The sequence below is a fragment of the Mytilus trossulus genome, chromosome 4 (assembly GCF_036588685.1).
Source record: "Mytilus trossulus isolate FHL-02 chromosome 4, PNRI_Mtr1.1.1.hap1, whole genome shotgun sequence".
Taxonomy (NCBI): Eukaryota; Metazoa; Mollusca; class Bivalvia; order Mytilida; family Mytilidae; genus Mytilus; species Mytilus trossulus.
This window is the reverse complement of record NC_086376.1, coordinates 46,199,902-46,223,643: the sequence shown is the minus strand read 5'-3', so window position 1 is coordinate 46,223,643 and position 23,742 is coordinate 46,199,902. Positions and strand designations below refer to the sequence as shown.

General features: G+C 32.6%; 1 long non-coding RNA gene across 1 annotated transcript; it reads left to right on the top strand.

Moving 5' to 3' along the window:
• The first annotated feature begins 8,356 nt into the window (after positions 1–8,356).
• Positions 8,357–23,329, top strand: LOC134713979 (uncharacterized). The gene is made up of 3 exons (XR_010106452.1): positions 8,357–8,854; positions 14,673–15,080; positions 23,267–23,329. It is a non-coding gene; the product is annotated as an uncharacterized LOC134713979 (long non-coding RNA).
• The last annotated feature ends 413 nt before the right edge of the window (positions 23,330–23,742 follow it).

Genomic DNA, 23,742 nt, shown 5'->3' with positions numbered 1-23,742 from the left:
ACTGCCACGGGAAAATGAGGGTATTTTGCATAGGGACAGAAATTAAGAATTGTAACAGGCCATATACATACCCCTCTGCATAAAACTGTTACAACGGTTCTAACCATGAAAGAGCGTGGAACTCACTTTAAACAAGGCATTGGATTTAACGTCCCCATTCTGATCACAGGAATTCTGTTAGCAGATTCAAATTTTGTTCATCATGGATTTTTTTAAATCTTTTTTTCGTGTTTATATTTGGTTTGCATTATCTGAGACTACTATAACTGTTATAGTAGTCTCAGGCATTATTAACATTTTCCCAGATTGCACCAATATTTCTTTGTTTTCTAGCAATGTGCAGTTTACTAGCATTTTTTCAGCCTACAAAAAGAATTAGTGATCATAATTTAAATATTCCTAGAAAGCAGAGATTATGCTTTAAACGTAACATATTTGAAGCCGATTATTGGTCAGAGGTACTTGAAATCGGAAAACGTCACAATCGATACTTTATGTTGCCTTACATAGATATTTATAAAGAAAGTTTTGGACATTAAATCAACATGTTGGATATTTAGGTTGCATGTCAAATATTCACCTCAACATATCTGATACTTTTAAGTTGACTTGTTAGATAATTATAATGACTTGTCAGATGTTAGGTCGACGTGTTAGATATTGAAGTCGATATAGTAGATAATTGTGTCACCATACTAAACAATGTAACCACAACGCGAGTTCTTTAGCGCCATATACTTAATAGTAGAACAAAAATACTACTAGAAATAATCTGTATACTGTCAAAATATATAAATAAGGAGACTATCCACTAGTAAGACTTAAGTTCTAATGAAGGAGACAAATTCAATTATAGGTCATTGCATTGGTACCCTTGTTAGAATCTGTAGCCGAATTTGGATATAAACAAATAATTATGAATTATTTTGAAAGTTGTCCACAGTATGCCGCAGGTGGACTTTTGAAAAGTCAACAAGATATTGCCGTTTAAATACGTGGACATTTTTAGATATGTTCGGCTGTATAACTGTTTCAATTCACGCAGTCACGATTAACAACACCATGGTCATATGCTTGCAAACGAAGATTTCTAAATATGTAGAAGAAATTCCTAGAGATAGAAAATCGTTTAAACCAATAAAAGGTATGTATGGAACGCGGGAAGCACATTAATAGATAATCACAGTTTATCGCCGACAATGATAGATTATCGGTCGACCATTATAGATGTACGGCGTAAAGTATACTTTACGGTCGACCATCATAGATGGTCTAATTAATGTGACTCGCGCGCAGACAATGATAGTTACTTCTTTGATAATGCATTAACAGTCGATAAGGTGAATTGTTTCGACAATGATAGTTAACCTCGACCAAGTGAATTAAAACACAAGTCGTAAATTCGATAATTTTAGATAAAACCACAAATGCTAGCCAATTGTACAATCGATTTTGATTGGCGGTCAACTTTTTTTACTACTAGTGTAACAGAATGGACACAAGCGGGACATAGTTTCCAATTTTCAATCCACGAATAATAAAGCTTCTTAAAGAATAAACTTGTAAAATTTAAAAGTTCCACACATAAATAAGTTTTGTTTTCTCTATCGATTACAAAGTAAAATACCTTTTATTATCATATACATGTATATTTGTATTTTTACAGGTAAATACATATTACAGGTGTCTAGATTATCACAGGTTTACCTGTTATATTGCTAAAACGTGTCAGAAGTTAAATTTCTATAACAACTGGCCCCAATAAACGTTGACATAACAAGGGGAAAAGAAATAAAGTTTTTTTTTGAAGAATGTTATAATCAATAAATTAATTCGCGACTGTTCAACTGTATTTAAAGAAACAAATTTTCAACATTCATAAACAAGAAATCGTTAAAGATTTATGCTCTATGGTTCTTTTTTTGTTGTTGTAATTATTTGGGTTTTTCTTATGAACAGAAATCTATATATCATTTCATATAATATTTTATGAAGTTAGTGTGTCCAAGGAATTGTATATTTAAATATACAATTCCTTGGTGTGTCTTAACACTGATTATGACTCCTAAGTGTTATGTTAGAGATTGATATCTAATGCATAAACTCAAAATAATAAATAAACAGATAAAAAATAAATGAAGTATTTAACAATTTTAAACGTGCCAGTTTTTCTGTTTATTTTACCGAAAATCGATGAACCGCAAGACATGGGTCAAATTAAATATCTGATTACTCTATTATCTTAAAGAAATAAAAAAAAAATATTTGCATAAGAACATATCTCAGACATTATATATGTTTACCATAGAAAATACTTTGAGATTCCGTGATTATTATTTTTAATAAGACATCTATAGATAAAAGCTTAAGTATACCTTGGTGAATTCAATGTTGTGATGTTACTGCAGATATGAGAATACAGAAAGTTGTTACTTATAACAATTTTTTTATGAATTGACAAAAAAAAAGTACCGAGTAATCGCCCCTTCCCCCTCTATGATTTGGTATTGCCAAAGTGGGAGGCTAAAGTTAAAAAAAACGCGACCTAACAGACTACGGAACAACAGACAGTGGAGACAACATTTAATATGTTTTAAAGACACCGTTGGACACAAAATGATTGCACTGGATAATTTCAACTACCACATGATACCATATAAATTAATTGACATACTCGAACTCGTCTTAGGAATATATTCTCAGTGAACAAAAAATAAATTCAGTAACTGTTTACTATACAAACAGGCAACAGACGTGCTGTCTTGGATTCAATTGTGGCTTTTAGTGTTTAATCCATTTTTAAAGCAACATTTGATAGATTGTTGGTGGCTTAACGTCCAGTGGCAAACATTTCATGCATGTTCTAGACGAGAAGTAGTTTCAGAAATTATTAGGTTTAACAAATGTAAAAATGCTCTCATCATTTTGCAAAAGGATATTTTCTGAGCTGTTTTTTCTTGTAACTTAAGTCTCGGTAATTATTAATATATTAGGGCTTTTGAACCCATATAAACCCGCTGCATTTGTTTGCACCTGTCATTTGTTGTTCAGTTGTTGTCTTTGTTGGTGTATTAGTTAATTAAAAATAAAATAAAAAGGTACTTTCTCGGCATTTCTTTTAATGGTAAAGATCAGTTGATATTACAAGAAACCGTTTTCTGTACAGCATTTATTTGCTCAGATTTGCTTCTTAATTATATTTTTGTACACAGTGAAGTTATATGTGTCCGATTTTCCAACAACTAGTTCTGTAGCCCGAGTTTTGACTGGATTTACAGGTGTGCGATTACGCAATTTATAGCCCTCCAATCACCTGAAATTAAGCTGGAGGTGAAGTTCTAAATGGATCATCACTTGGTATTTGTTTTTACAACTAAACAATTACTTTACTTTATTTAAACAGAAGCACTAGGTTATACTAATATAATGGTATTCAATCCGGAAAAAAACAATATATGTAACGGTACATTATATATATGTGTGTGTGTGAAAAATGGACGATTTTTTAATATTAAATATTTGATATAAAAAAACTATTTTGTTACATTAGAAATGATAAATGATGCGTTAATATTGACAAATAGAAAGTAAATTATTCTACAACGACTTGCCATGTATATGAATTTAGTGCCAGTTATAACTTAACTTTGTAAAATTATTTTAAGTATAAAAAAAATGAATAATTAATATTCCCAAGATTCGTATCGGTTGATCTCTGATGCAAACGTAAAAATATTTAATAAATGTAAACTTGCATGTTATTAATTGCGTCTCAATTTTTACAGATAAACAGTATTTCAATTCTTTTAAATACTATTAATTGCCGGTTGTTGAGATCTAGCTAGACGATCAATTTGACTTACATGTGTTGTCATTTGAATCGATGGATATGATTGGACGAAATTAATTGGCATTGTCGATAACCTATTGTGATTGGGTACATATGAATTGCTATCGAAACTAGGGCGTAAATGCATTTACGAATCGCCTGTTAAACTGTAATTATCCAATAATGTGGTTCCCGCGTTCCTTTATTATAGATTGTCGACTGTTAATGCATTTATGATCGACAATGATAGATTGTCGACCATAATTTCGTAAATACATTTACAACCGTAAAGTATACTTTACGCCGTACATCTATAATGGTCGACCGATAATCTATCATTATCCCCGATAAATTGTGATTATCTCATTTATGTGGTTCCCGCGTGCCATAGGTATACATCGAATAGAAAAAAAATATATACAAACGGTAGTAGTTCGAACCGTGTCGTGTTATTGCGACGGATGCATTGAGCGTGACTATTGTGTGTTTACTGAGTCAAGTTGGCATTTCGTTGGAAGTCAAAGTAGACCGGTCAAACCATATTTTTTGCAGTTTTATGTGATGATGAGGAAAATTGTCTCTTCCTCCTTAAAGCTACATCGGGGAGTCATAATTATGTTATCAGGAGAAGAAACTGATGAGTTGGGGTCAACTTTCATCTTTCTTTTTACTTTAGGGGTCCCAACATTTATAGAGTATTTTAAACCCCAAATCTTTCCTGAACCCATACCTTGTCAACGTATATTTGTTCCACCTAACAGAAGTTCCAATGAAAACTTTGTTATAAACAACGTCATTATATCTGTTCCTGTTGGAACACATATTATATAATATTTATTCCGTTATAGGAACATTTACTGTAATATTTATTCCAGTGGAAATGATATTCCAGGATATTGTTTCCATTTTGGAACTTATATTATGAAGGAACTTCTATTCCGTGACAACCTAACCGCAACACTCGCCCAGTAACCAAAAACTAACCCTAACCTAAAACATCCTGTAACCTAACAATTACCATGAATGAACCCGACCTCTAAAGTATAGGGACCCTTAAAGTAAAAGAAGGCCCAACTTTCCCTGAAGGAACAATCTGTAATTAATAAACATTATTTCATAAAGAAAAAAACATCACGGTTTACAGAACAGTCTTTTAAAAAATCAAAAATCAATTGTCCCAAGCGCTTCCGTGTTGTACATGTATGTATGCCAAGACAATATTTTGAAAAGAAATACTCTCGTTTTAACCGAAGAAGAGGATAAAAAATATTTTGGAATGTGTTAATTTATGTTAACTGCTTCTTTCATTTTCATTTGACATTTGTATTGTGTCACGGCTTCGTAATGTGTCACGACACAGGATGGATCAGAGCACTACATAGAACTTTCTCAATATTTAATCCAATATTGTCCAAAGCCATTATATCTATTACATTGAAGAGTTTTTTAATTTTTTTTAATTTCTCCAATTGATATTAAAAGAAAAGATTTAGAAATTGTATGACGCGTAATTTATCTTATTCTCGCGTTAGATTCATGTTGTATTAAACAATGAGTACTTTGTTTGTGATATTTGAGAGAAATGCAAAATTGAAAACTTTACTCGGCAGAAAATCACAATATTACACTAAAGTACATCTTTACCTAAATTGTATTCTAAGGAACAGAAAATCATTTCGTTGAAAAAAAAGAATGCGCCAAATGAGAACATTTGAAATAAGATACCATCAATGACCAATGACAGATTGATGAGAGAGAGAGAAAAATAACAGCAAAATAAATACAGAACAAAGTAAAACATAAAATATAAAATTAAGAAGGGAAACGGGAAATATGTCAAAGAGACAAAAACACGACCAAATTAAAGAGCAGAAAGAAACCGAAGGCCACGAATGCAGCGAGAAATTCCTGCATCCAGAAACGTGCCTTTTATAACCACCCATTCCCCCAAAAAATCAAACTTGACAATCAAATACTTTCATCGTCGAATTTTGACAGACATTACAGTCTTACAATCATTGCAAAAGTTAATTTGTTGAACCACTTTAAGGTGGTATAAAAAAAATATACCGGGCCTCCCTACAACCATATTTAAAGTTTAAACAAAAAGATCAAGTATTAAAAAAATCTAAAATAGTAAAGCGTTTCTCCTCTTCAGTACGATTTTCATAATAAAATAAAGTCTTGTTTTTTTCAAACGGTAAACATTATTTTAAAACAAATTGTGCATGAATGCATACGCGTGGATTTGAATGTAGCGTAAATCCCACAATTTTCGTCCTTTTCACAAAACACCATACGCATTTATCTTATATTTCCTTTGTCTAGAGGTCACCTGGCATACACTCATATCTCCTTTCATTAACAGAAAACCACTTGTTTAACTGGACGTCAATTATATAATATGATTTTGACGTTAACATACGACGTTACCAAAAGTGACACCAACATCGAGCGTAACGTCTATATTAAAAAGGGAACTTAGAAAACAACTTTTTTTTACAATTTGAACGTCACTTGAATGCCGGTGTTATATAGCCATTCTTCCCCCATGCCAGTTTTCCCCCCTAGAGAAACAGTGGCATGAGCCAATATTTCCCCCGTGGAAATTTTGGATCATTGCCATTCTTCCCCCGTTCAACGTATCAACAGTTTTAGTGAAGCCAATTGCAACTGAAACGTTTTCCTTGCGGTGTGTTGTCCTAGGTTGGATTCATTGGGAAGGTTTGAGTTTATGGCCACCACATTGTTTATCATACCAATGCCCATTTTTATATGTAGTGTGAGTGCTCCAAACATTCGATTTTGATATATGGTCTATGTTTACGGTCCAAATACTCATATGGTCTGGAACAGATATAAGATTTATACAACTTATAACTGTTATGATTAAAAAAAAAAAGCTGTTTATAAGTGTGGACTGGTTGATTACACGGTATTGACGCAATTACGTGCGTAACGTCAATAGGTTTAACGCATTATCATCAAAAAACTTTAAATGTGGTAGTAAATTCATCCTTTTAGAAAATAATAATTTTCTTATACAAAATATAGCTTTGCTAGCCTTTTTACATTACTGATCAATTGCTGTAGCAGTGGCGGATGCAGGAATTTTCGAAAAGGGGGGGGGGGGGTGCTAGCCCAGGGCAAAAGGGGGGGGGAGCAAAACATATGTCCCGATTCAAATGCATTGATCGGCCAAAATAAAGGGGGGTGCGCACCCCCGGAACCCCCCTCTGGATCCGCCACTGTGTAGTAAAAGATCCAGATGGTTTAAAAGTATACCTATAGATAGATACATGAATATTCATCTTATAATTTTTATAAACTGTCACGGTGTATGATGATTTATACAGCATAGTATAGTAATGTTCAAAGTTAGACAATAAGGTATCTTAGACCCTTTGATAAATATAATTATAGACATTTTTTTTTAAATGTTGCAGTTTTTTCATGACTAATTAAGATCCGGCGGTTCTTCCTTCGGTCACCTAAACATGATTATCAGCTACACTTTCAAGATTTTGTACATTCATTTTAAACTTGAACTTTCACAATAAATCTGGCCTATTGTTTCTATATATTATATTTGTATATATTTTCAACATGTTGGTTCCTTTTTGCATGAGAAGAAAGAGTTGCTTCTAAGTGTTTTGGAATATTTATAACAACTATAGGTCACCGTAAGCATGTCTTACTATGGCATATCATTTTTATGGCAGTGACAGTATACAGCTACATCCAGTTTAATGAATCGATGTTAGTTTACCACTGTGCTACCATCTTGTTGTTCTATTTCACAGTTCTTTCCTCCTTTCCAACAGCCAAGAGAGAACTGAGGAATATTGAAAATCAGTTTACGAATTGTCATGGTCACTTTGTATCGATTTAAAACTGTCTCGGAACATCGGAAGATAATGTTTATTCTTTACAGGTGAACCTGGTCACCATAAATCCTTCGAAAATGCTGACAAATACAAACTTTGAATATCGATCACGAATTCTTTGACAATTACAAAAATATATGTCTCTTTTACGTTACATACTGATAAAATTACCAGATTTGTATATATTTTTATAAAACGTACCCGTTCATTGAAATTTTATAGGATACCAAAAGAAAGAAGAAAGATTAAAGTGCTATATCAATCTAAATGTCGAACTATTTTTCTTATGGTTTTACCTGAGATTACTATAACACAATGTGTTATAGTAGTCTCAGGTTTTACTTTTTTCAAAAAAAATCAGGACTCGATTGCAAAACCCCGATTTCAAAATTTTAAACGCAGGACTTCGGGAATGTCCGGAGAGCCGACAACCGTGCTTCGGAAGTTGAGTTTGAACGCGCTAAAGCGGAAATTGATTGACGCGGTGAATTATGGGCAATTGTTTACAATAACAGATTAGGCGGGAAAAAAGGGCGGAGCATAAACAGATGATACGATAAGTACCACCTTACCTGTTTTTTTTCCAATAGCTGGAAAAGAAGGCGGAGCATGATTAAAAGTAAACACCTTAATAACAACACGTGTTTGCATTGTCAACAAAAACGGAGCGAAGGCGTAAACTTAAATGAAACATAGTGATGTTGTCTTTTCGTTTTTGTTGTTGATCTAATTGAAACTATAGCAAATTGTTACCAGTTGGAGGAAAATCTGTTGAGAAAGTATGTTGAGGAAAATTGAGACATGCACTTATGTGTATGTGATACATGTTTTAAATCTCTTAACCTGTTAAAACAATACAACAGAAAAAATGCAAACAGTTGACTGACACTCTCAAAGAAAAAGTTTCTTATAACTTTTTAAAAGAATCTCACCATCAAGTTAGAATATGTCCGTGGCAACAATAGTGTTTAAGCGAAACAGGGACTGTTTAAACCCTTCTTAGACTGGAAAGAAATTCAGCCAACACAGAGGATTAACTCTTATTTAGCCATCAGAATGAGACTGCAGTTCTCTACACACCTTCCAACAACTCAAACAGTCACACTCACAGAATCAGTCCCCTGGTCCTAAAGTCAAGGTAATACATTACGTAATTAATATATAAGATAACATTAAATTTTTAAACTTTTGATCATTGAAATTTTGTTGACATGTAAATTACAAATAGTGAAATACCCTGACTTTTTAACTTTGTATCTCTCACTTGAATTAAAAAAAAATCAATTCAACATATATATGCATGACATGTCAACGTATATTTGTTCCACCTAACAGAAGTTCCAGTGGAAGCGCAGTGTTTGTGTTCAGGGCCGTGACTAACCTCTTGTAATAGTGAGGCTAAAATATATTTTTGTATCATTACCTGTGTATACAGCAGCTCTATGAATTGATAACATTGACAAACATATCGTATTATATCTTCTGTAATTATGTGACACATAATTTATGTCAGGTAGAATACTATAATTTAGGTTATAGTTGTTTTTGTTGCATAAACCAGAGACGTATATAAAAGTCCTTGCATAAACATTGTATTTCATTGTTTTGGTATATTTAAATCACAAGCATCTATAATGATGAATGAATGAATTTTATTTGCAAAAGCATATGAAACATGCTATGGCAATACATAATATATACATAATATATACATAATGTGACAAAAGACTAGTAACAGAGAACAATACAATAATAACATACATAATGTAGCTAACCAATAATATCAGATCTAGCTTTCCATGCACTCTTTAAATAGTTACAGAGCTTAATTGTTAGAGATCTAGAATTAGCTTTCAACAAACAAGATAGTTTAAAAATAGTAGGCCATGAACAATAATAGCGTGGCAAAAACAATATTCTAATTGCCCTATATGCTGGACATATCAATACAAAATGAAATTTGTTCTCAACACATTGCATATTACAACATACACAAAGACGCATTTCCCTTGGTATATCAGAGAAGCGACCAACTTCAACATTAAGTTTCAATGTACCACTTCGTAGTTTTGTAAGAATGTTACTATTATTAATGTAGCCAAAATAATTTTCAAGACAAAAATCAAACTTTATGCTACTATACACACTTAATTTCTCACAGTCACATATATCTGCTGACCATTTTTGTAGATATTGGTCTTTAATGCGTGTTTTTATAACATCAAACGATATATCAATATTATTCTGATCAATCCAAATATGGTTCATTCCAAGACTAAATAAAAAATCACGCACATTAGATGCCCAATTAATTTTACCATGATTTGCATCGTCATATAAAATTTAATTTTTTATATACATCATATACAAAAGCTGGCTTATATGTAACAATACGTAACCAATATTTTAAGATTAATTGTTTTCTCAAAACATACATAGGTAGATGACCAAGTTCGCCACAAAGAAAACTAATAGGAGCACGTTTACCTAATTTTAAAACAAACCTACAAAAACGGTTATGGATATTCTCTATGTCGTTGGCACGGTGAAAACCCCATATTTCGGAAGAATAGTTCAGTACCGATCCAACCATACTGTCATAAAGAAGACATTGTTGCTTTATAGAAATGTAAATATTATCTAAACATTTTAAGAGTGTTGAGAGAGCTCTTGATCCTTGTTGGGATAGTCGCTTTTGCGTGTGTAAGAATTTCCCGTTAAAGTGCATCAACATTCCAAGGTAAACGTATGAATTTACGATTTGAAGTTCTTGATTATTAAATATGAAATGATTGTTTACAGGTTGCCATCCATTTCTAAACACAACTATCTTAGTTTTATCAGTGTTAACTTCTATGTTCCATTTTCTACAGTATTTGGATAGGTTGTCAAGTAGCTGTTGAAGAAGTTTGGCAGATTTCGCAAATAAGACAGTGTCGTCTGCAAAAAGTATCAAATAAATTAAAAGTCCGTTCAGGTTCACTACATCTTCATTATCTGTAACAGTTATATCTTCAATAATATCATTAATAAAATAGAGGAATAATAAAGGAGATAAAGGTTCGCCTTGTTTCACTCCTAATAAATTGTCAAAGGCATCAGAAAGAAGTCCACCAGATCTTACTCGGAGACGCACAGACGTATAAATCGATTTAATTATGGCCACAAATTTACTGCTGACTCCATTGCGAAGTATTTTATAAATCAAAATTCTCCTGCTTAATTTATCGAACGCTTTTCGAAAGTCAACGAAAGCGCAGAATAGTTTCGTTTTTTGTTGAAGAATATGTACAATTATACCATGTAAAACAAAAATAGCATCAATAGTTGAATGTCCAGGACGAAAGCCAAATTGATTGTCGATTAGTTTATCTTCGTCTTCGGACCATTCTAGTAATCGAGTAGTTAGAATAGACGTGAACAGTTTTGATAAGACGCTCACTAAAACAATGGGTCGATAGTTATTTGGATCGGTCAAATCTCCACTCTTAGGAACAGCAATAACAATACCATCTGCCCAAGTATCAGGAAAAGTTCCACTTTCAAAAGTATAGTTGAAAAGTTTATTTAGAATTGGAGCAAAAAATATTGGACTTGCAGCAAACATTTCACTAATAATTTGGTCATCTCCCGCGCTTTTGTTCAATTTTAGTTTTTTAATCGACTTCACAATTTCATCTTCAGTAATTTCAGTGTCTAGGATATCTATGCCTATATTTTAAAAATGTTCATTATTTATTAAGTTCAATACTTCATCACAAAGATCGGGTGGATTTTCGCCGAGAATTCTTTCGAAATGTTTTAACATAACATCATTTTCAACTGTGCATCGTGTTCTTTTCGTAGGCTTAATAGTGGACCAAAATTTTCGTGGATCAGTTTTTGCAATATCACAAAGTTCAATACCCATTCGCCGTTTATAGTTAACGTGGGCTTGACGCTTTATCTTGTTAAATCGATTTCTAGCATCTATATACGATTGTCTATTTACATCAGTTGGATGCCGAAAAAAGAAGTTACGGACTTGGTGAAAAATATGACGCTCTGATATACACTTTTCGTCAAACCAATCATTGTTTTTTCTATCTGTATTATTATTTTCCTCTTTAATTAGGACTGATTGGCCAAAAATTTTAAAAGCACTGTCATATAATATACGAGTGATTTCCCCTACAGCTGTATTCAAATCGTTTTTAGAAGAGATGTTGTCTACCAATGAGAACAACGCACTACGCTCTGTTTGTAAGACTTCCATGTATTCACTATTTTTATTTGAATCCCATTTGATATACTTGTGTAACTTTTGATATTTGTTCTGTGGACGATTGTTTGAGAAATTAAGTTGAAACAATAATGGCGAATGATCAGAGAATTCATTAAATGGCAGCACGTTAAAGTAACTAACAAGTTTATAGTCGATCGGCGATACCAGCAAGTAATCGTTTACGCTTCGTCCTCTACTTGTACAAAAAGTAAACTTTCCATCACAATTGTCACCAAGTCTACCATTGGCGACAGTAAGTCCAGTAGTATAGCAAAGTTGAATAAGCTTACGACCAAAAGAGTTCACACATGTGTCCAATGAACGTCTACTTTGAATGTTATAGGGGTTTTCTACGTGCTCAACGCTCTCGACATATTTATCTAAATTATCATCACACAAAACATCATTAAGTTCACCTATTCGACTATTTAGATCCCCACATACAAATACTGATCCCCTCTCTTTATATTCAAGAACAATGTTTTCAATAATTTCATGAAAATCGTTGTCACAGATCTGATAATACTTTGATTTTTCATGTGGAATGTAGGAAAAACATATATATATATCATTAGCAATGTTAAAAAATTGTTTATTCAATTTGATAAGGACAATACCACAGTGTAATTTTCTTTCAATCGAGATACCATTACATAAAAAATGTTTACAATAAATAGCAATTCCACCTTCATTTCTTGTACCAATATTAATGCTACGATTAATGCAAGATATATTTACAAAACCATCTATTTCTACTATGTTATTATCATTTAACCAGGTTTCACAAATAAAAAGAACATCATAGCTATTTACTAAATTCAAAAAATCGTTGTCATTATAGATCGAGTTGAGTCCATGAACATTCCAGCACAAACATTTCAAGTTTTCAAATTGTTCTCTGAACGAATCCTATGGAACGTATTCTTTCCCTCCAACGTAAATTTTATCCCTCACAAAATAGGCTTTGATATTTTCATCGTGTAGTCGCTTCAGTGTCGGTAGTTTAGCCTTCCTGCGTTTTTGGATCTCTACTGGCAACTGCTCCGAAATTCCGTAATTCGAATCTTTCAAATTTTTAGCACTTTTTTTCACTAGATCTCGACTATCAAATGAAGCAAATTTTACAAGAATAGGTCTAGTCTGTTCACCCTTTTTGCCCAAACGGTATGCATCTGTAATATGTAATCTAACAGTATTTTCGATTTTAAGTTTTTCATGGCAAAACGCGTTGATTGTTTTAGGACAGTCTTCATCTGTAGTTTCAAGAATGTTATAGAAAATAAGATTGTTACACATCGATTTCAATTGTACTTCAATCAACTCGTTTTGTAGTCTATCGTTGATGGAAGAATAACCATCTGTGTTCACTTCTGCAAAGTTTTTAATTAACATAAAACTATGGAAAGCCTATGTTCGCCCCCTTTCACTTGCGCACCCTACATGTTCGCACCCAAAGTCCGTTCGCACCCTACATGTTTGCGCCCAATTTTAATTGGTCTTAGGTCTAATAACTTTGTAATCAAGTTTTGGCAAGTAGTATTCTTATAAGTATTATTGTTTTCGTTGTCTCAAAATAAAGTGAGACACTATTTTTTATTGTGTTGAATAAATATTAATTATGTTTTGGATAGTGTATTGTTAAAAAAAATACATTCCTTTTTAAATAAAGTGGGATTCTGTCAACGTTTTATTTTGTGTTAAAAATAACTCTTAATCATGTTTTGGTTAGTGTATTGCTATAACTTTGTTTCATTGACTTGTTTCAAAATTAAGTGAGATTCTGACTACGTTTTTTTTTTGTGTGTTCAATAAATTTTATCATGTTTGATCATGTTTTGGTTATAATAGTGTGTTGATATATTTTATTGTTTTATTGTTTCAGGTCAAAGGGACCAAGCTGTTAAAAAACAATTATCTTTAGTGTTTTTCATTTAAAATCTTCAATCTTTTAGTGACGTCATCAAAAGATCAATGTAAGATAAAAAAACTTAATTCAAATAGTTTGGGGGTGGGGGGTTGACTTGCTGCAAGATTTGGTTATCCGACATTGATTTTTACATGTATCCATATGGGTCAATAAATTTTTCCCAAATTAAGTTAATAGGGGGGGTCAGTGAAAAAACTATTTGAATTAAGTTTTTTATCCTTCATAGAACTTTCGATGTCGTCCCTTACTCATACCAAGCTATAAATACATTCAGTATTTACACGAAAGCAGTCAAAAACAACAATTATCATGATTTTTCAATTATTCAACTGGAATTTGAATTAAAATTGGGCGCAAACGTGTAGAGTGCGAACGGACCTTGGGTGCGAAAGTGCGAGGCGCGAACATGTAGGGAAAAGTATATTGCGAAAGTATATTGGGCGCGAACGGACCTGATACCTTATGGAACCCAGGTTTAACAATATTTTGTAATTCAATTTAAATGAGTGTTTTGATTGAGTAAACTTCATTTTGAATATGAAAGAGAGTTAATGAAATGATTTTAGCAATATTTACTGCATTTAAACCATACTTTGTCATTTTAAATGTATACAAGAGTTATTGGTATTAATACTGAGTAATATTGGCTAAAGCAAGCAAATTATTGTAATTATGTATTTTGCTGATATCATTTTTAGTGTACATTATAACTGAAGTTGCGTTCTACAAATGTGTATTAAAAACTTTCTTTTTGTGTATTTGCAGGACTATCTGCCACCTTTGTTAACTAGTAAAACAATAAAGATCTTATCATCAAATATGTCACTTTCTATCAGCCTCACTTATACACCTGGCTACATTGAGATCATCAAATCAGGAACAGATATACTGTTCCCAGATCAAATATACATTTGTACATGTACAAAAATGTAGCTAGATTTACATGGAAGACAGTACACTCCCCCCGAGACAGTACACAAGCAATTGCTGAACACATGCATGCCCCACTTCAGATGACCCCCTAAAACTTCTTGGTGGCAAAAAAGAGAATAATGTACCTAGAGTTGGGTCAAGTCTTGCCATCCTAATTTTTCAAGTAACCAACAGATCGACAACACTTTTCAAGCAATAAACAGTGTATTGATGTTCATCAGGGGTCATGTAAGAACTAAGGTAAATATATATATGAAGGATATTAAGATTATTTTGTATTTGGTTAAGTGAAAATGTTAACTTATGGGCTTGAGTTAAAGTGGATTAATATGAATTTTATATTTTCAGACTGGCAATGGCATACTAAATATAGACTATAGTTATTACATGTATATATGTATTTGGTAGATAAATTTAAAAGTGTAAATTGACAAGAGATTTGTATTTAATCAGTAGAACAGTAAATGTACAAGTAATGAGTAATACACTTATTTAACGGTTGCACTAATTAGCAACAACAAGAATTTTAGCGACAAGAAACGTCAACAAGCGACAAGAAGAGAAAACAAGAATTATTTAATAAGGGTTTTCCTCTTGGACAAAGGAAATAGTAAGGGAAGTTATACCCTGCAATATTAGTCTTACACTCTAAAAATGGCACACCCATGTGGTAACCCTGTCCAAGTCTCAACAAATGGCAATTGTCTCTTCAATTCTTTGTCAGTGGACATGTGTGGCAATGAAAGTCTTGCAACAAGACTGAGAGTTTTTGACTTGCAAAGAGATGGTGTCAAATACATTGTAAGCTAATTTATGATACATCTAAGCACGATAGACTAGAACTTGTCTCACCAATATATGATTAAGCTTGTAAGGCTGTCGCAAAAAATAGAGCATTTTCATCCGCATAGACCATTCTTGCCGCAGCGTCGGTATTAGGTTGTCCAATTCAGTCAGTATATCCACCCCGAAATGGGTTTATGGAAAAGACAGTCGGTATCTTAAACACCATGTTTGATCCATTGCAAGTTTAGTCAAATGATCCAATTGTTATACTATAGACCAGTTCTGGTCATGGGTGCAGTCCGATATGGACTCCAGATCATTTTGTGCAGCTAGTTAAAGCTAGCCACAATATATCTGTTATTGATATAGACAGTATGCATGACTTTCCTATTTTTAGATAGCACAAGAAATGAATCAAATGTGTGTCCAACAATTTTCGATACCACTGTTAAGTCTCTAGATGAATCTTTTGATTCAGTTGATCAAGGCAATAAACGCAGTGACACATGTCATGTAGAATTAGATAACTCTTATACTGATGTAAAGGTAGACAGCATATCTTGCAAGCTTGAAGCAAATGAATCAAATATATCAACTGATTCAAATATTCAAAATGAAAATACAATTAAAAACACTTTAGATGGCAAGTTTCTATCAATTGATCAGATTTTAAATGTGCTGGTAAATGAAAATGTTTCTCGTACTGATATACCACACTCGGTTAAAGAGTATTTTGTGCTAGACAATCAATCAAATATGACTAGGAAAGCTAAGTCTAAGAAAATGAATTTTTGTGACGATTGTGGAACATGGGATTCCAAATCAACCGCAACTAAAACAACATATTTTGTAGTACAAAATGATAACAATTTCGTTTCTTGTATTAAAAAGAATGATAATTAATATAAGTATCGTAAAATAATAAAAAAGGAATTTATCCCTTTAGAACCACAACCTGATGATTCTAATTTGTTCATCCTTAAACGGTACTATGCATCTCTGAAAAGAATGAATTCTTACAAAAAAAGAATTAGTTGGTTTCGATAAAATGCCTGGCCATTCATTGGAAACAATGAATAAAGCCATAGCAGAGTACATAGGAACTTATCCTATTGAAGTAGCTATAGTTAACAAGCATGGTAACCGCTAAACTGACAAATCAAGAATATATCAGAACATCACCTGATACTAAATCTCAAGTTAGATCAGAAATAGAAGCTGGGAAATCAGTTAAACAAATTTTCACTGATAACTTTGAATCTGAATATCTGCTTGTAAATCATCAATAATTGGTGTTGACAGAACATTCAGTTTTGGCGCCTGCTTTGTCACAACAACTGTTATCCAGGAAAACAAACTTAAACGCAAAGGGAAAAACACAAAACCAATAATAATGGGACCAATTTATTTGCATTGGGATGGTGCTTGCCACACCTACCAACGTTTTTTCACTCATATTGCCTCAGTGCTTGATACAACAATAAGTGATACCTTGCTTAGTTTATATAGCAATCTTGTGATTGGTTCAGATGAGGAAAAGGCTTTAGTAAAAGCTATCAAAGACAGTTTTCCAACATCTGAACTCACATTGTGCACAGCTTAGGCACTTGAGTGAAAATGTTACAAGACATTTGAGAACAAAGGTTGGCGTAAATGACAAAAACGCAAAACAAATTTTATCAGACTTATTTGGGGATTACGGTCTGATAGAAGCAGATACGACAGTAGGTTTTTCCACTAAGGTTACTGATATTGAAAGAAAATATGAAGACCTCGTTGGTTCATATCTTACGCAAAAAGCTATTCCTACTATAAGGGATTACGTGTACAATGCTTGAAAAACAGAGTCGAGAATTCCATTGCAATGGAAAAACAATAATTGTGAATCAATCAATCACATCTTGAAACTAAATCAAGATTGGAAGCCTGAGAAACTTTTTAACAGAGTTAATTTATAAAATTCACAAAGAAATAAAGTTGCAAGAAAGTCTTGTCAATGGCGCACTTTATGGACATATTTAAAAATTAAAAAAAGAAGCTCAATGTCTTTCTTCTTCACAAATGTTTTTAACATTTCTTCAACTACCAATATACTAATATGAACTTCACAATCTCTTTCTTCCTCACACATGTTTCATTTCTTCGTCCATCTATATAATAAAACATATCTGCTCGTATATTTAAAAAAAAACCATGACATACAAATTTTCTTTATATCTAATAAAAAAAAAAATGTTTTCTTGTCGCTAAATAGTCTTATTGTCGCTTCTTGTCGCTAAAATAATTCTTGTTGTCGTTTATTGACGCTTGTTGACGCTAATTAGTGAGACCCCTTATTTTATGCAAAAGTATTAAGAAAAGGAACTTATTTAAAAGATGAAAGATGTTTATCTTGTTTATACAATTTGTATATATATAGCTATAGCTGTGGATACATATATTAGCAAACATATACATGTTTATATTTTTTATCAATTGTACATGTTGATCTTAGAGTCAACAATTTCAAGTGATATTATTATCAGATTATTACATGGCATTTTTCATATCGCTTGTAATATCAGCCCTAGGTTCAATATCAGCCTTAGACCTGCATGGCTCGAGGGCTGATATTGACCATGGGCTGATATTACATGCGATATGAAAAATGACATGTTATGATCTCTTTATATGACTGCAAAAATAAAAAAATTCTTGGTCGTATATTGGTATCATGTCGTCGTCCAAAGACTATGGTTTCCAGATAATAACTTTAGTACAATTAAATAGAAATCAATAAAATTTTAATACAGTTAATGTTTGTGACCACAAAAGGAAGGTTGGGATTGATTTTAGGGGTTATGGTCTCAACAGTTTAGAAATTAGGGACCCCAATGAGCCAAAACAAGTATTTATCTAGTTTCACTGTTTCAGGACAATAAGTTGTGTTGTATACATGTAAGTACAAAGTACATTTTGTATTTCAATTGCTCTGATATTGTACCACAATTGTCATACAATGAAGTAGAAGGTTGAGATTTATTTTAAGGGTTATGGGGCAAACAGTCTAGGAATATAGGAATTAAGGGCCAAAGAGGGGCCAAAAACAATGGACTTTTTTCTACTGGGAAAAATTACATTCACTCTGTGGTTAAAATTTTTGAAATTTTAATAACTTTCTTATACTATTTTTGATTTGTACCAAACTTGGCCATGGACAGAAGCTTGTTTATGATCAAAAGCTATTATCTATAATATAATATTTTTTATAAATCTTTTTAGCTCACTTGACCTGAGCTTTTCTCATCACTTGGCGTCCGTTTCCGTCGTCTGTAAACTTTTACAAAAATCTTCTCCTCTGAAACTACTGGGCCAAATTTAACCAAACTTGGCCACAATCATCATTGGGGTATCTAGTTTAAAAAAATGTGTGGTGTGATCCTGCCAACCAACCAAGATGGCCACCATGGCTAAAAATAGAACATATGTAGGGGTTAAATGTAGATTTTGGCTTATAGATAAGATAAGATATATTTTATGTCCAATAGTGGACCCATTTCGGTCATAATCAGTACATTGAGTTTTTATCACACAATTAACAAAAAAAAAAAAGAAATACGTTTGCCAGACAAAAAACATGAAATATAAATTGAGTTAATAATACATGTAGTCACATATAGAAAACTGTATGTTTAGTGATTATCAACCATGCACCAGAAGCAGCATCACATCCATTATAGAAAAAAACAACTTTGAGTTAAGTCCATCCTCGTGGCTGATGCATATATGAGCAAATTAAGAGTTTTTAGGTATAACTCTAAACCTAAAAGATTCAGAGAAAATCTGACACGGGGGTAAAATTGTTTATTAGGTCAAGATCTATCTGCCCTGAAATTTTCAGACAAACCAGATAACCCTTTGTTGGGTTGCTGCCCCTGAATAAGTAACTTTAAGGAAATTTTGCAGTTTTTGGTTAAACGGTTATTATCTTGAATATTATTATAGATAGAGATAATTGTAAAAAGCAATAATGTACAGCAAAGCAAGATTTACGAATAAGTCAACATGATCAAAATTATCAGGTGACTCATTAAGGAGTTATTACCCTTTACAGTCAGTTTTTAACCATTTTTCTAAAATTTTAGTATTCTTTTAAAAAATCTTCTCCTCTGAAACTATTGGGCCAAATTTAACCAAACTTGGCCACAATTATCCTTTGGCAATGAGTATATAGTTTTAAAAATGTGTGGCATGACCCTTCCAACCACCAAAGATGGCCGCCATGGCTAAAAATAGTACATACATGTAGGGACGAAATGTAGATTTTGGATTATATCTCTGAAACCAAAGCATTTAGAGCAAATCTGACATGTAGTAAAATTGTTTACAGGTCAAAATCTATCTGCCGTGAAATTTTCAGACAAATCAGACAATCTGTTGTTGGGTTGCTGCCCCCCCAGAATTAGTAATTTTAAGGAAGTTTTACCGTTTTTGGTTATTATCTTGAATATTATTATAGATAGGTTAAACTGTAAACATTAATAATGTTCAGCAAAGTAAGATCTACAAATAAGTCAACATGACCAAAATTGTCAGTTTACCCCTTTAAGGAGGTATTGCCCTTTATCATGTTTATAGTTAATTTTTAACCATTTTTCTAAAACTTTAGTATTCTTTTTAAAGTATTCTCCTCTGAAATTTAACCAAACTTGGCCACAATTATCATTTGGATATCTTGTTGTAAAAACGCGTGGCATGACCCTGCCAATCAACCAAGATGGCCACCATGGCTAAAAATAGTACATAGGGGCGAAATGTAGATTTTGGCCTATATCTCTGAAATCAAAGCATTTAGAGCAAATCTGACATGGATAAATTGTTTAAAATGTCAATTACTATCTGCCCTGATTTTTTTTAGACAAAACAGACAACCTGTTGTTGGGTTGCTTCCCCAGAATTAGTATTTTTTAGGAAATTTTGCAGTTTTTGGTTATTATCTTGAATATTATTATAGATAGGTTAAACTGTAAACATTAATAACGTTCAGCAAAGTAAGATCTACAAATAAGTCAACATGACCAAAATTGTCAGTTTACTCCTTAAGGAGGTATTGCCCTTTATCATGTTTATAGTCAAATTTTAACCATTTTTCTAAAACTTTAGTATTCTTTTAAAAGTACAATGTATTCTCCTCTGAAATTTAACCAAACTTGGCCACAATTATCATTTGGATATCTTGTTGTAAAAACGCGTGGCATGACCCTGCCAATCAACCAAGATAGCCACCATGGCTAAAAATAGCACATAGGGGTGAAATGTAGATTTTGGCTTATATCCCTGAAATCAAAGCATTTAGAGCAAATCTGACAGGGATAAATTGTTTATAATGTCAAGGTCTATCTGCCCTGAATTTTTTTAGACAAAACAGACAACCTGTTGTTGGGTTGCTGCCCCAGAATTAGTAATTTTTAGGAAATTTTGCAGTTTTTGGTTATTATCTTGAATATTATTATAGATAGAGATTAAACTGTAAACAGCAATAATATTCAGAAAAGGAAGATCTACAAATTAGTCAACATGACAAAAATTGTCAGTTTACCCCTTAAGGAGTGATTGCCCTTTATAGTCATTTTTTTAACAATTTTCATAATTTTTTGTAAATTTTTAGAAAATATTTTCCACTGCAATTACTGGGCCAAGTGCATTATAGATATAGATAATTGGAGCAAGAAGAATGTCCAGTAAAGTAAGATCTACAAACACATCATGATCACCAAAACACAATTTTGTCATTAATTTATCTGTGTCTATTATTTAATATGCACACAGACCAAGGTGAGCAACACAGGCTCTTGAGAGCCTCTAGTTTCTCATTTTTGTTGAGCCCGGGATGAACAGCAAAAGTAGGCGAGCCTCTGGGTTCCGTGGAATCCTTACAATTTTTTGTAGTTTCGGGACAATAACTGTATAATGGATCTCTCTGACATTGTACCACAAAGTTCCGTACATGTATAGATAAGGGAATTAGCATTTTTGTAGTTTTCAGTCAATAACTTGTGTTTAAGTGTATAAATCTCCCTGAATTTATACCACAAGTTTCCATACTACAAAGGGATGGTTATGGTTCAAATCATTAAGCTATTAGGGGCAAAAAAGGGGGAAAACAAGGTTTTTTTCTGGTTTCAGGACAATTTAGACAATTTAAAAGCAGTGTAAGGGAGGATATGCAATTAAAATTTAAAGAATACTGTTATATATATGTTTGCTTACTTGATTACCTCACTTACGCTGCTTGTTTTCAAAAGTTTAAAGAAGAAATCTTCAATTGCACAGTATTGTGCAATAGATTTACTACATCTTTGACCATATTTATATTGTGACAAAAACCTATATTTTGTCGACAGTACCAAGCTTGAATATTGTGACCAAGTTTGCCCTAACTGTTCAGGGTTTGACCACTGCAGTGGTATAAAGCTGTGCCATGTGGAGTACCTGGTTATTATATGCTTCAACAATGGAGAAAAATAGCAGATTCATATATTGATCCTTGTACGTGGTTCCCAAATAGAAGTTCAAAGAGTGAAAAGTTCACAGACATCGTACACCAAATTTGGTACATTCGATATGAAATCTTTCTACCATATGCCTCAACAGAGAAGAAATATATTTTGATATTGACAAATCAACAGAAATATACATAATGAACACTGTTTGGAGAAGTCAACTTTTTCCAAGTAACTTTTTAAATTATGTTTGAAACTTTTTAAAAATGCATTTATTTAATAAATTTTTTTTTTTTTAATATAATTTACACAATATACTTTCCAGTATCCAAATAATTGTTTTGTACACTACTTTGTAATGTTTTTCACTGAAAACATAGCATTGAGGTGTATTGAGAATTTGCAGAGCGTCACTTGAAGTGAATGCCATGAGATAACGTTACGGAAAGGCATGTGATAATGATCGAAGCATATGATAAATTTTTCATATCAGCCCGCTAAACACCATTTTGGAAAAAAATATGGAAATCACGATAGTTTAATGCTTTTATCATACTGTAAAAATATACATTATTTTCTCTAAGTATATGATAATATAGGGTTATTCTCTCTACATTGAAGACCTGTTGGTGACCTTCTGCTGTTTTTTTTTTTTTATATGGTCGGGTTGTTGTCTCTTTGACACATTCCCCATTTCCATTCTCAATTTTATTATTGCATGAATACTGGGGATAATAAAACTTATACAATCATAAACAAATGTGAAATAAAAAACTGTTCATTTATTTTTATGCCCCACCTAGGATAGTAGATCTAGAGGGGCATTATGTTTTCTGGTCTGGGCCTCTGTTTGTTCATCCGTCCGTTTGTTCCTCCATGCATCTGTTCGTCCCACTTCAGGTTAAAGTTTTTGGTCAATGTAGTTTTTGATGAAGCTGAAGTCCAATCAACTTGAAACTTAGTGCACATGTTATGATATGATCTTTCTAATTAAATTTGGCAAATTAAAGTATTGTCCCCAATTTCATGGTCCACTGAACATGTAAAATGATAGTGCGAGTGGGGCATCTGTGTACTATGGACACACTGTTGTTGGATACTAGTACATAGCTGTTTTTGGGCCATTTTCTCTAAATATTTTTTTATTTATTTTTGTAGGAGTGTGCCGCATCATGCATAGCTGAGGAAAAAGGAGAACGACACACTTTTGTTGAGGTCAATATAAATTTAGCTTCAAATAAGCAATTGAATCACAGCCTGAACAGTAAATAATGCTTGCAATCGGGACTTATGTACATGTATATTCATGTACATTTTAAAAAGATGATGTGGTATGATTGTCAATGAGGCAACTCTCCACCAACACTCAACAAGAGACCAAAATTAACAACTATAGGTCACTGTATGACCTTCAACAATGAGCAAGACCATACTGCAATGAATTTATGTAGAAATATCAACTCTGATATATATAGATTGATCTTTTTCACCTATAAAAAAATAGCACTGACCTAATTATGTGCCCACAATGCAATAAGTTTCTATTTATTTGTTAGGATATTTGACAAAAAGTCTTAAAGAAACAGAAAACCAACATAAAGGTAAATAGTGACCTAACTTAAATATTAGTGAGC